Here is a 13008-nt window from a genome sequence, read left to right as displayed (position 1 = left end):
ATTTGTGTGAGATGCAAAAGAAGAAAGATACGGATAATGATATTGTTAAATTGAAGTTATTTCCGTTTTCACTTAGGGATCGTGCTAAAATTTGGTTTTCATCTTTGCCCAAAAATAGTATTGATTCATGGAATAAGTGCAAAGATGCTTTTATCTCTAAGTATTTTCCTCCCGCTAAGATCATCTCTCTTAGGAACGATATTATGAATTTTAAACAACTTGATCATGAGCATGTTGGCCAATCTTGGGAAAGAATGAAATTGATGATTCGCAATTGCCCTACTCAAGGTTTGAATTTATGGATGATTACAAAATTTTTATGCCGGATTGAATTTGCTTCTAGAAATCTTTTAGATTCGGACGCGGGAGGCACTTTTATGGAAATCACCTTAGGAGAAGCTACTAAACTCCTTGATAATATTATGTCTAATTATTATCAATGGCACGCCGAAAGATCTACTAGTAAAAAGGTGCATGCTATAGAAGAAATTAATGTTTTGAGTGGAAAGATGGATGAACTTATGAAATTGTTTGCTACTAAGAGTGCTCCTATTGATCCCAATGATATGCCTTTGTCTACTTTGATTGAGAATAATAATGAATCTATGGATGTGCATTTTGTTGGTAGGAATAATTTTGGTAACAATGCTTATAGAGGAAACTTTAATCCTAGATCGTTCCCTACTAATTCCTCTAATAATTATAGAAATTCCTACAATAATTATTATGTTAATTTTAATAAGATGCCCTCTGATTTTGAGAATAGTGTTAAAGAATTTATGATCTCTCAAAAGAATTTTAATGCTTTGCTTTAAGAAAAATTGCTTAAAGTTGATGATTTGGCTAGGAACGTTGATAGACTTTCGCTTGATGTTGATTCTTTGAAACTTAGATCTACTCCTCCTAAGCATGATATCAATGAGTCTCTCAAATACATGAGAATTTCCATTGATGAGTGCAAAGAAAGAACTATGTCCATGGCTCACGCTCATGTATTGCGTGAAAGTTGAAAAAGTTTGAGATTACTAAAGTATGAAACAATTGCTTGGCTTGTCATCGGGGTTGTGCATGATTAAATACTTTGTGTGATGAAGATAGAGCAACAGCTAGACTATATGATTTTGTAGGGCTAACTTTCTTTAGCCATGTTATTTTGAGAAGACATGATTGCTTTATTAGTATGCTTGAAGTATTACTATTTCTTATGTCAAGGTGAACTTTTATTTTGAATTATTTGGATCTGAACATTCATGCCACAATAAAGAAATTACATTGAGAATTATGCTAGGTAGCATTCCACATCAAAAATTATGTTTTTATCATTTACCTACTCGAGGACGAGCAGGAATTAAGCTTGGGGATGCTTGATACGTCTCCAACGTATCTATAATTTTTTATTGTTATATGCTATTATATTACCCGTTTTGGATGTTTATGGGCTTTACTTTTCACTTTTATATCATTTTTGGGACTAACCTACTAACCGGAGGCCCAGCCCGAATTGCTGTTTTTTTGCCTGTTCTAGTGTTTCTAAGAAAAGGAATATCAAAGGGAGTCCAAACGGGATGAAACCTTCGGGAGCAATCTTTTTGGAACAAATGCCAACCTGGAGACTTGGAGTGGACGTCAAGCAACAAGCGAGGCGGCCACGAGGGTTCCTGGCGCGCCCCCCACCCTGATGGGCCCCTCAAGCGTCCACCGACCTACTTCTTCCTCCTATATATACACCCGTACCCTAAAACCATCAGAAGCGACCACGAAAACCTAATTCCACCGCCGCAACCTTCTGTATCCGCAAGATCACATCTTGGAGCCTTCGTCGGCGCTCCGCCGGAGGGGGAATCGACCACAGAGGGCCTCTACATCATCTCCAAGGCCTCTCCGATGAGTTGTGAGTAGTTTACCACAGACCTTCGGGTCCATAGTTATTAGCTAGATGGCTTCTTCTCTCTCTTTGATTCTTAATACAAAGTTCTCCTCGATCTTTTTGGAGATCTATTCGATGTAACTCTTTTTGCAGTGTGTTTGTCAAGATCCGATGAATTGTGGGTTTATGATCAAGTTTATCTATGAGAAATATTTGAATCTCCTCTTAATTCTTTTATGTGTGATTAAGTTATCTTTGCAAGTCTCTTCGAATTATCAATTTGGTTTGGCCTACTAGATTGATCTTTCTTACAATGGGAGAAGTGCTTAGCTTTGGGTTCAATCTTGCGGCGTCCTTTCCTAGTGACAGCAGGGGCAGCAAGGCATATATTGTATTATTGCCATCGAGGATAAAAAGATGGGGTTTATATCATATTGCATGAGTTTATCCCTCTACATCATGTCATCTTTCTTAAAGCGTTACTCTGTTCTTTATGAACTTAATACTCTAGATGCAGGCAAGAGTCGGTTGATGTGTGGAGTAATAGTAGTAGATGCAGGCAGGAGTCGATCTACTTGTCACGGACGTGATGCCTATATACATGATCATGCCTAGATAATCTCATAACTATGCGCTTTTCTATCAATTGCTCGATAGTAATTTGTTCACCCACCGTAATACTTATGCTATCTTAAGAGAAGCCACTAGTGAAACCTATGGCCCCCGGGTCTATCTTTTATCATATAAGTTTTCCATCTACTTTTATTTGCATCTTTTAATTTCCAATATATATCATAAAAATACCAAAAATATTTATCTTATCATATTATCTCTATCAGATCTCACTTTCGCAAGTGGCCGTGAAGGGATTCACAACCCCTTTATTGTGTTGGTTGCGAGGTTCTTGTTTGTTTGTGTAGGTGCATGGGACTTTTGAGGAGCCTCCTACTGGATTGATACCTTGGTTCTCAAAAACTAAGGGAAATACTTATGCTACTTTGTTGCATCGCCCTTTCCTCTTCAAGGAAAACCAACGCAAGCTCAAGACATAGCAGGGACCCACCAGGGCCATAGCTGCACGTAAGCAAGTGCCTTCTTATTATATAAAACTATAATTTTTTTGCTTCCTCCTGGTTTCCTGACATCATGGTCCCACACCATTGTCAACCTATGTAGTCAATAAACAAGAGAATTACACAAGAAGCGGCTGATAGCTGGGACCAAGCAGCTCGAGCAGTATTTGTGTTTTGAGGTGTGAGCACTACAGAGTTTTTCTTGAGCGATGTTTAGCCCAGATATTATTTTTTCTCCTGTGAACAATAATGAAAACATTGTTGCAGGTATTAACTGAGCGGGTTGTGGCCCGTCTAGCCCAGGCCAGATATCCAGCCCAGATATTAATTTTTTCCAAGCTGAAAATGGCTAGCCGAGCTATACTTTTTTTAGGAATACCCAGGCAAGGTCAAGTTGTTATTCTCCATCCCGCTAGGCTACAAATCTTTCCTAGGAAGGATGCATTAGGCTTAACAAGAAAATGTGCTTTAAGAAATAATAAATGGGATGTAACTATAAAAACTGGGGCAGTAACTATAAAAAATACACCAAACACGTAATTACTTTATAAAATATTATTTTTGGAAATTGAAATTTTTATTTCTTTAATTGTTGCGAGCGCAATGTTTTGTAGGATTTTTACGTAATATAAATTTATATTGAAATTGTATTTAATCTGACTAGAAATTTCGGGATAAAAATATTTTGGATCCCATCAACATGTGGGAAATTTTATTGAATTCTGTTTTGAACGGTTGGTTGAAATGGGCTATACTTTAAACAAACTGTAAATGGCTATAGTAAATTCCATTAGAATTCAAAAATGGGCTGCAGATTGTTACAAATCTCAAATGAGCTACAAATTCTCTGCCACACACTTGTGGCCTTACTAAGTTGACGCGTCCCCTAAAAAAAGAGAGTTGACACGTATGCAAGGCTTTGTCAAATTATAGTCAACACACGGTTCTAGCAGCAGTGGCCGTTGGATGTCCATCCAATGGATACTGTGCTTCTTCTTCAATCTCGGATATTCTAGCTTCACCCGCCCAAAAAATGATTCCTCCCCCTGACATTTGGGGCGCACCATTTCGGAAGCTGACCTGTGGGCCTACTAAGTTGACGCGTACCAAGGGCTTTGTCAACTTAGTCAATATAAACAATTCTAGATGCAGTGACCGTATGATGTCCATCCAATGGCCGTCGTGCTTCTTCAACCTCTGGTCTTCTTGCTCCAACCGCCTAAAGCAGCACCGGTCCTACCGCCTGCTCCTGCCTCCCGTGGCCGGCTATGCTACCGCGGAGGCCTCACCGCCCCCTACTACTCCCACCGCTGGCCAGGCCATCCCACCACTCACCCACACCCCCTGTTATTCTGCGGCGATGGCAGCCTGACACCGCCGCCGAACCAGTGAACCCTCATACTCCTCTTCGCGTGGGCATCCACTGCCGTGTCTTCCCCGGCTCCGCGTCGTGCCCTTCCTAGGCCTCGCCGTCGTCCACCGCCGTGGTGCTCTCGGCGTGGCGTGGTCAATGTGGTCAACGACCGACTTCCATCGGAAGAGTACTGTACGTGGAGAGGCTGACAGCTGGGTCCACGGCAGCCGCAAGGAAGTGCCTCCTTATTACGCGCAAAATAATTATTCCTCCACCTGACAGCGGGACCCACCAGACGGGCCACCGTATTTCGCGATAAAAATGTTTCCCCCTGACTTCTGGGACCCACCAGCTACGTCTTCGCATGCAAGGAAGTGCGTCTGGGCAAAAAAATGATTCGGCCCCCTGACTCCTGGGACCCACCAGCTACATCTTCGCACGCAAGGAAGTGCGTCCAGGCAAAAAAACGATTCGCCCCCCTGACTACTGGGACCCACCAGCTACATCTTCGCACGCAAGGAAGTGCCTGACAGTCGAGACACACTTGGTCGATGCATACATAGCGTTGTCATTCTGGTCGCGAACGTGTACGTACATAGTGGTCGATGTAGAGGCGCGCACGTGTCGTACTAGAGACGCGCACGTGTCGTAGTAGAGGCGCGCACGTAGCATGTACACGTACGTACAACGGCTAGGGTGCATGAAAGTAAATACGGCCACGTACGTACATATGGGCGATGTCTCGAACCCTACTCATGCATACGTACGGCCAGGGCTTGTGTACATGGCTGGGTCGGAACGGAGAAACAACATCGTCGTCGTATTCATGGGGAGGCAACAGAATGCATGGGAGCCAACCGGCTTGGATGGAACAGGCGATGGAAACAAGGCCTGGCGTACCGCACAACGGAGGAAATGGCCTTGTGTTCGACCGGCCACGTTCAAAATGGGATCATGTTCATAGGGAGGGGTCTGGCGAATCGCAAAACGGAGGAAATGGACTTGTGTTGGACCTCCTATGGTCGAAACGGGGTCCTGTTGATCGGGAGGAGCGTGGCGTACCGCAAAACGGACTTGTGTTGGAACGCTACGGTCGAAACAGGGGTCCTTTTCCTCAGGAGGGGTGTGGCGTACCGCAAAACGGGACTCCACGGGATACTGTTCATCTCCACCGTCTACCTCCTCCAGCGTCCACGGGCTCTGTTCGTCCACCGTCGACCTCCTCCAGCCTCCACCTGGCGACTGTTCATCCACGGGCTCCTGTTCATCCAGCCTCCACCGCGCGCTACACCACCGGCTACTGTTCAACCAGCCCTCTCCACAGGCTCCTGTTCAACCACCCCTCCACGGGGTCCTGTTCATCCACCCCTCCACCATCTACTGTTCATCCAGCCCTCCACGGGGTCGTCCTGTTCATCCAGCCCTCCACGGGGTCCTGTTCATCCAGCCCCAACCGGCTCAATCGATCGGGGTCCTGTTCATCCAGAGGCAAAACCACGGGGTCCTATTCATCCACCCCCACCGCTCACTGTTCATGCAAACCCTCCGCAACGCTCACTGTTCATCCAAAGGCAGCATCGATTGGCTTCAGTTAGCAGCAGTAGCGAAGGAATCGCTCGATCGCTCGGGTTCAGTAATGCGCAGCCTGTAGTGCAATCGCTCGGGTTCAGTTAGGCTACGCCTCGCTCGGGTTCAGTTAGAGCCCAACGCCTCGCACCCACGCGCGTACGGTACGAGAGAAACGCGCATCGCTCGGCCCCCGACCACCCACCATATTTTCCTCGCACTCGCTTCTACCACAGTTTTTTCTGTCATGGACGGCCCAAAGAATGTCATGCACCTGCGTCTCCGGCTCGCCCAGGACGAAAAGCCCATTTTTTGTCATGATTTTTTGTCATAGAAGTAGGAGCCCACCACATCTATGATGATACCGGGTTTTGTCACAATTATCGTCATAGAAGTGTCATAAGTATGACAGAAAAAAAATCATTCGACCCAAACTGTCACGGATATGACTTTGGAGTGACTCTTTCTTGCACGTTGAGGGATTGTTATATGATCTAATTATGTTATCATTGTTGAGAGAACTTGCACTAGTGAAAGTATGAACCCTAGGCCTTGTTTCGAAGCATTGCAATACCATTTTCGCTCACTTTTGTTACTAGTTACCTTGATTTTTTAAAATTTCAGATTACAAAAACCTATATTTACCATCCATATTGCACTTGTATCACCATCTCTTCACCGAACTAGTGCACCTATACAATTTACCATTGTATTGGGTGTGTTGGGGACAGAAGAGACTCCTTGTTATTTGGTTGCAGGGTTGTTTGAGAGAAACCATCTTCATCCTACACCTCCCACGGATTGATAAACCTTAGGTCATCCACTTGAGGGAAATTTGTTGTTGTCCTACAAACCTCTGCACTTGGAGGCCCAACAACGTCTACAAGAAGAAGGTTGCGTAGTAGACATTAGATGGCGAGGGGCCCTTCTGCGCGACAGGTGCGGGCGACCTCGCCCCATCCACGAGTCATGAAGATGTCGCCCGGGGGGACTACCTCGACCTGAGCTCCAGTGTCCCGGCTGCAGCATGATAACCCACAAGTATAGGGGATCAATTCTAGCCTCTTTCGATAAGCAAGAGTGTCGAACCCAACGAGGAGCTAAAGGTAGAACAAATATTCCCTAAAGTTCTATCGACCACAGATACAACTCTACGCACGCTTAGCGTTCGCTTTACCTAGAACAAGTATGAAACTAGAAGGACTTTGTAGGTGTGGTTGGATAGGTTTGCAAGATAATAAAGAGAACGTAAAAATAAACTAGGGGTTGTTTAGATAAAGAAGCAATAAAGTAAATATAGCGAGTGTGGAAAAGTGGTGGTAAGAGTTGTGAAATTGTCCCCAAGCAATTGACTACATTACTAGACCGCTAGCAAGTTTTATGTGGGAGAGGCATAAGCTAACATACTTTCTCTTCTTGGATCATATGCACTTATGATTGGAACTCTAGCAAGCATCCGCAACTACTAAAGATCATTAAGGTAAAACCCAACCATAGCATTAAAGCATCAAATCCTCTTTATCCCATACGCCACAACCCTCTTACTCGGGTTTATGCTTCTGTCACTCAAGCAACCCACTATAAGCGAATCATGAACATATTGCAACACCCTATAGCGGGAATCCCTCACGCTTGCACAACATGGAGGGCACAACAGGACAACAACATAAACACAAGAAAATTAAACCAATCAGAGCAATTCATCAATCACCGGTAGGACAACGAAAATCTACTTAGACATCGTAGGATGGCAACACATCATTGGATAATAATATGAAGCATAAAGCACCATGTTCAAGTAGAGGGTACAGCGGGTTGCGGGAGAGTGGAGTGCTGAATATAGATGGGGTAAGGTGATGGAGATGGTGGTGAAGATGATGGAGGTGTTGGTGTAGATCACGGTGATGATGATGGCCCCCGGCGGCGTTCCGGTGCCACAGGAAGCAAGGGGGAGAGAGCCTCCATTCTTCTTCGTCTTCCTTGACCTTCTCCCTAGATGGGAGAAGGGTTTCCCCTCTGGTCCAAGGTCTCCATGGCGTGGGAGGGGCAAGAGCCCCTCCACGATTGGATCTGTCTCTCTGTCTCTCTCTGTTTTCGTTCTTAGATTCTGCCCTTTCACCGTTTCTTCTATATATGGAGATTCGTAACTCCGATTGGATTGAAACCTTCGCCAAGATTTTTCTCCGAAAATTAGCTTTCTTGCGGCAAAAGAAGAGCGTCAACCGCCTTACGGGGTGCTCACGAGGGTCAGGGGCGCGCATGCCCCACTAGGGCGCGCCCCCTGCCTCATGGCCCCATCGGGCACTGTCTCGCATTGATTTTTCTTCCATAAAATCATAAATATTCCAAAACTATTATCTGTCCGTTGTTATCCCGTTTGGACTCCGTTTAGTATGGGGTTTCCACAAAACATAAAACCTGCAACAAATAGGAACTGGCACTGGGCACTGGATCAATATGTTAGTCCCAAAAATAGTATAAAATGTTGCAAAAAGTATATGAAAGTTGAATAATATTGGCATGGAACAATCAAAAATTATAGATCGACGGAGACATATCAGCATCCCCAAGCTTAATTACTGCTCGTCCTCGAGTAGGTAAATGATAAAAAAGATAATTTTTGATGTGGAATGCTACCTAGCATAATCTTGATCATGTATCTAATCATGGCATGAATATTAAGACACGAGTGATTCAAAGCAATAGTCTATCGTTTGACATAAAAACAATAATACTTTAAGCGTACTAATAAAGAAATCATGTCTTTTCAAAACAACATGGCCAAAGAAAGTTATCCCTACAAAATCATATAGTCTGGCTATGCTCTATCTTCACCACACAAAGTATTTAAATAATGCACAACCCCGGTTTTAGCTAAGCAATTGTTTCATACTTTAGTATTCTCAAACTTTTTCAACTTTCACGCAATACATGAGCGTGAGCCATGGATATAGCACTATAGGTGGAATAGAATATGATGGTGGGGGTTATTTGGAGAAGACAAAAAAGGAGAAAGTCTCACATCGACGCGGCTAATCAACGGGCTATGGAGATGCCCATCAATTGATGTCAATGTGAGGAGTAGGGATTGCCATGCAACGGATGCACTAAGAGCTATAAGTGTATGAAAGCTCAAACTGGAAACTAAGTGGGTGTGCATCCAACTTGCTTGCTCATGAAGACCTCGGGCATTTGAGGAAGCCCATCATCAGAATATACAAGCCAAGTTCTATAATGAAAATTCCCACTAGTATATGAAAGTGACAATTAAGAGACTCTCTATATGAAGAACATGGTGCTACTCTGAAGCACAAGTGTGGTAAAAGGATAGTAACATTGCCTCTTCTCTCTTTTTCTCTCATTTTTTTCTGGAGACTCATCCTGACTTGTGGGGGAATCATAGTATCCATCATCCTTTCCTCACTGGGGCAATGCTCTAATAATGATGATCATCACACTTTTATTTACTTACAACTCAAAGATATGACTCTATATGAATGCCTCTGACGGTGTACCGGGATGTGCAATGATCTAGCATAGCAAAGATATCAAAAAACGGACAAGCCATGAAAACATCATGCTAGCTATCTTACGATCATGCAAAGCAATATGACAATGAATGCTCAAGTCATGTATATGATGATGATGGAAGTTGCATGGCAATATATCTCGGAATGGCTATGGAAATGCCATGATAGGTAGGTATGGTGGCTGTTTTGAGGAAGATATAAGGAGGCTTATGTGTGACAGAGCATATTGTATCACGGGGTTTGGATGCACCGGCGAAGTGGCAACAACTCTCGAGGTGAGAAAGGGCAATGCACGGTACCGAAGGGGCTAGCAATGATGGAAGGGTGAGAGTGCGTATAATCCATGGACTCAACATTAGTCAAAAAGAACTCACATACTTATTGCAAAAATTTATTAGCCATCGAAAAAAGTACTACACGCATGCTCCTAGGGGAAGGGTTGGTAGGAGTTAACCATCGCGCGATCCCGACCTCCATACAAAGGATGACAATCAAAAAATAAATCATGCTCCAACTTCATCACATAACGGTTCACCATACGTGCATGCTTTGGGAATCACAAACCTCAACCCAAGTATTTCTACTAATCCACAGTCACCCACTAGCATGACTCTAATATCACCACATTTATATCACAAAACTATTGCAAGGAATCAAACATATCATATTCAGTGATCTACAAGTTTTATGTAGGATTTTATGACTAACCATGTGAATGACCAATTCCTGTCATCTCTCTAAATAGATATAAGTGAAGCAAGAGAGTTTAATTCTTTCTACATAAGATATGCCCATGCTCTAACAAATATAAGTGAAGCAAAAGAGCATTCTACAAATGGCGGTTTTCTATGTGAAGAGAAACAGGCAATCCAAACTTCAAAAGATATAAGTGAAACACATGAAGCATTCTATAAAGCCATACTCAAAAGATTTAAGTAAAGTGCAATGAGCATTCTATAAATCAACCATGGACTATCTCATACCAGCATGGCACAGAAAAGAAAAGTAAAAACTAAATGCAAAAGACGCTCCAAGATTTGCACATATCACATGAATGAAACGAATCCGAAAACATACCTATACTTGTTGAAGAAAGAGGGCATGCCTTCCGGAGCATCCCCAAGCTTAGATGCATGAGTATCCTTGAATATTTACTTGGGGTTCCTTGGGAATCCCCAAGCTTGAGCTCTTGCCTCTCCTCCTTTTCCTCATATTGAAACATTCTCGATCATCGAACACTCATCCACACAAAACTTCAACAGAAACTCGATAAAATCCGTTAGTGTAATAAAGCAAATCACTACTCTAATTACTGTTTAAAACCAACTCATATTTTGTTTTTGCATTATATCTACTGTAATATAACTTTTCCATGGCTTAATCCACTGATAGGAATTGGTAGTTTCAGCAAAACAAGTAAACTATGCATCAAAAACAGAATCTGTCAAAAACATAACAGTCTGTAGCAATCTGAACATTCACCATACTTATGCTACACCAAAAATTCTATAAAAATTATGAAAGATAATGAATTTGTACAGAAGACAGTGCAAAAAGTTTTAGAACCATTTGACGTTCCAGTAAAAAAATTAAAATCATGCACTACCGCCAAAGTTTATGTCATGCACCGCACAAACCAACAAGCATTGTAGACATCCTAAAGGCAAACCTTGGCACATTATTTTTATAATACAATGGAATTGTACAAGGGGATAATTATTTTTGTTGAAAAGTTTCTGTAATTAAGATTCAAAAAGTTTCCGTGAGCATGAACAAAGTTCAAGGAGCTGTCCCACTTCAGCAATGCTTGTCTCTCTCAGTTTCACTTTCCTTTTGAAAAAGTTTTGGGTTCCCTTCTTTATTTTTTTTTGTTTTTATACTATAGAAAATCACTCAACATAAATAAATGACTCTCTGGAAGCGCTTTCTTTAAAGCCATTAAGATAGGCATAAAGTGCTCAAGTAATGAATCCACCCGGATCCCAAGGTATATCAAAGCCAATTTCAATTAACAATGATTTGTAATTTAGTAGTGAGCACAAAGTAACATAAATCAAGCAATGACGAAGTCTAACTCTCTTCTTATGCATCGGCATTTCATAAAAGAACAATTCATGCACACAAAGTAAAGGCCAATGCATAGTATAAACAGTTTCTTACAATTTTATCGTGTTGGAAACATAAAGAGGCGGAGATGTAGTTCATTTCTCATAATAATTGCAAGTAGGAGCAGCAAGCACATGCATATTATATTTATCAAAATCATCATGTGTAGTAGAAAAACACAACCCATCTATATAATCCTTAACAAGAGCAAACTTCTCCGATATATTGTAGTCGAGAGAATTCAAAAAGATAATAGGACTATCATGCGTGGGTGCAATAGCAATAATTTCATGTTTAACATAAGGAACTATCGCAAGTTCATCTCCATAAGCATAATTCATATTGGCATCTTGGCCACAAGCATAGCAAGCATCATCAAAAGGGATATTTCAAACGAATTAAAGGGATCATAGCAATTATCATAGCAATCATCCTTCGGTAAGCACGAAGGGGAATTAAACAATGTATGAGTTGAAGAGTTACTCTCATTAGAAGGTGGGCACGGGTAGCTAATCCGCTCTTCCTCCTTTTGTTCTTCGCTCTCCTCATCATCTTTTTCATCCAATGAGCTCATAGTTTCATCAATTTCTTCTTCCATAGACTCCTGCAAAATATTAATCTCTTCTTGGACAGCGGAGTTTTTCTCAATAAATGCATCAATATCGGAATTGTATTCATAATTCTCATAACAATATTTAAGTATAGCAAAATTTTCAGGTCTGTAAACAACATCATCAAGATTTTCACACTCTTTAAACAAAGATTCAATCTCATAAGCACCCATAAAAGCAACGAATTCTTCTATTTGTTCCACATCATAGTAATCATATATACCATTAGCATAAGAAGCTAAGGTTTCATTATCATTAAATTTGCATGAAAAGGGAAGGTGTGGAGCCGTCATCCTAGAGAAACAAGTATAATCATATATCAAGCATAGTTCCCGAGCATACCAATGCAACATATGAATTTGATCCCATAATAGTTTCCCTTTTTGTTTCAAGCAATAATCCCTAAAGTATTCACGTTGATCCAACGTGTCTACCATAACATAATTGAATGGGGTTTTCTCAGGATTATCAAAGTAATACATAATATTTTTCACATAACCAACATCGAGGGTTTTAGGAGGTTCCCCATCTCCATGAGTAGCAAGTACACCAATTTTTTTGGTATTTCGTGCTCCATATCCATAACTAAAGATAGAGAATAACTTAGACCAGCAAATAAAAATTACTTAGTGATAAAGTAAACAAGCACACACGAGAATATTCACCCCACGCTATGACTCCCCGGCAACGGCGCTAGAAAAAGGTCTTGATAACCCACAAGTATAGGGGATCAATTGTAGCCTCTTTCGATTAGTAAGAGTGTCGAACCCAATGAGGAGCTAAAGGTAGAACAACTATTCCCTAAAGTTCTGTCGACCACCGATACACTCTACGCATGCTTAGCATTCGCTTTACCTAGAACAAGTATGAAACTAGAAGGACTTTGTAGGTGTTGTTGGAT

The sequence above is a fragment of the Triticum dicoccoides genome, chromosome 4B (genome assembly GCF_002162155.2).
Source record: "Triticum dicoccoides isolate Atlit2015 ecotype Zavitan chromosome 4B, WEW_v2.0, whole genome shotgun sequence".
Lineage (NCBI taxonomy): Eukaryota > Viridiplantae > Streptophyta > Magnoliopsida > Poales > Poaceae > Triticum > Triticum dicoccoides.
This window is presented reverse-complemented; position numbering follows the sequence as displayed.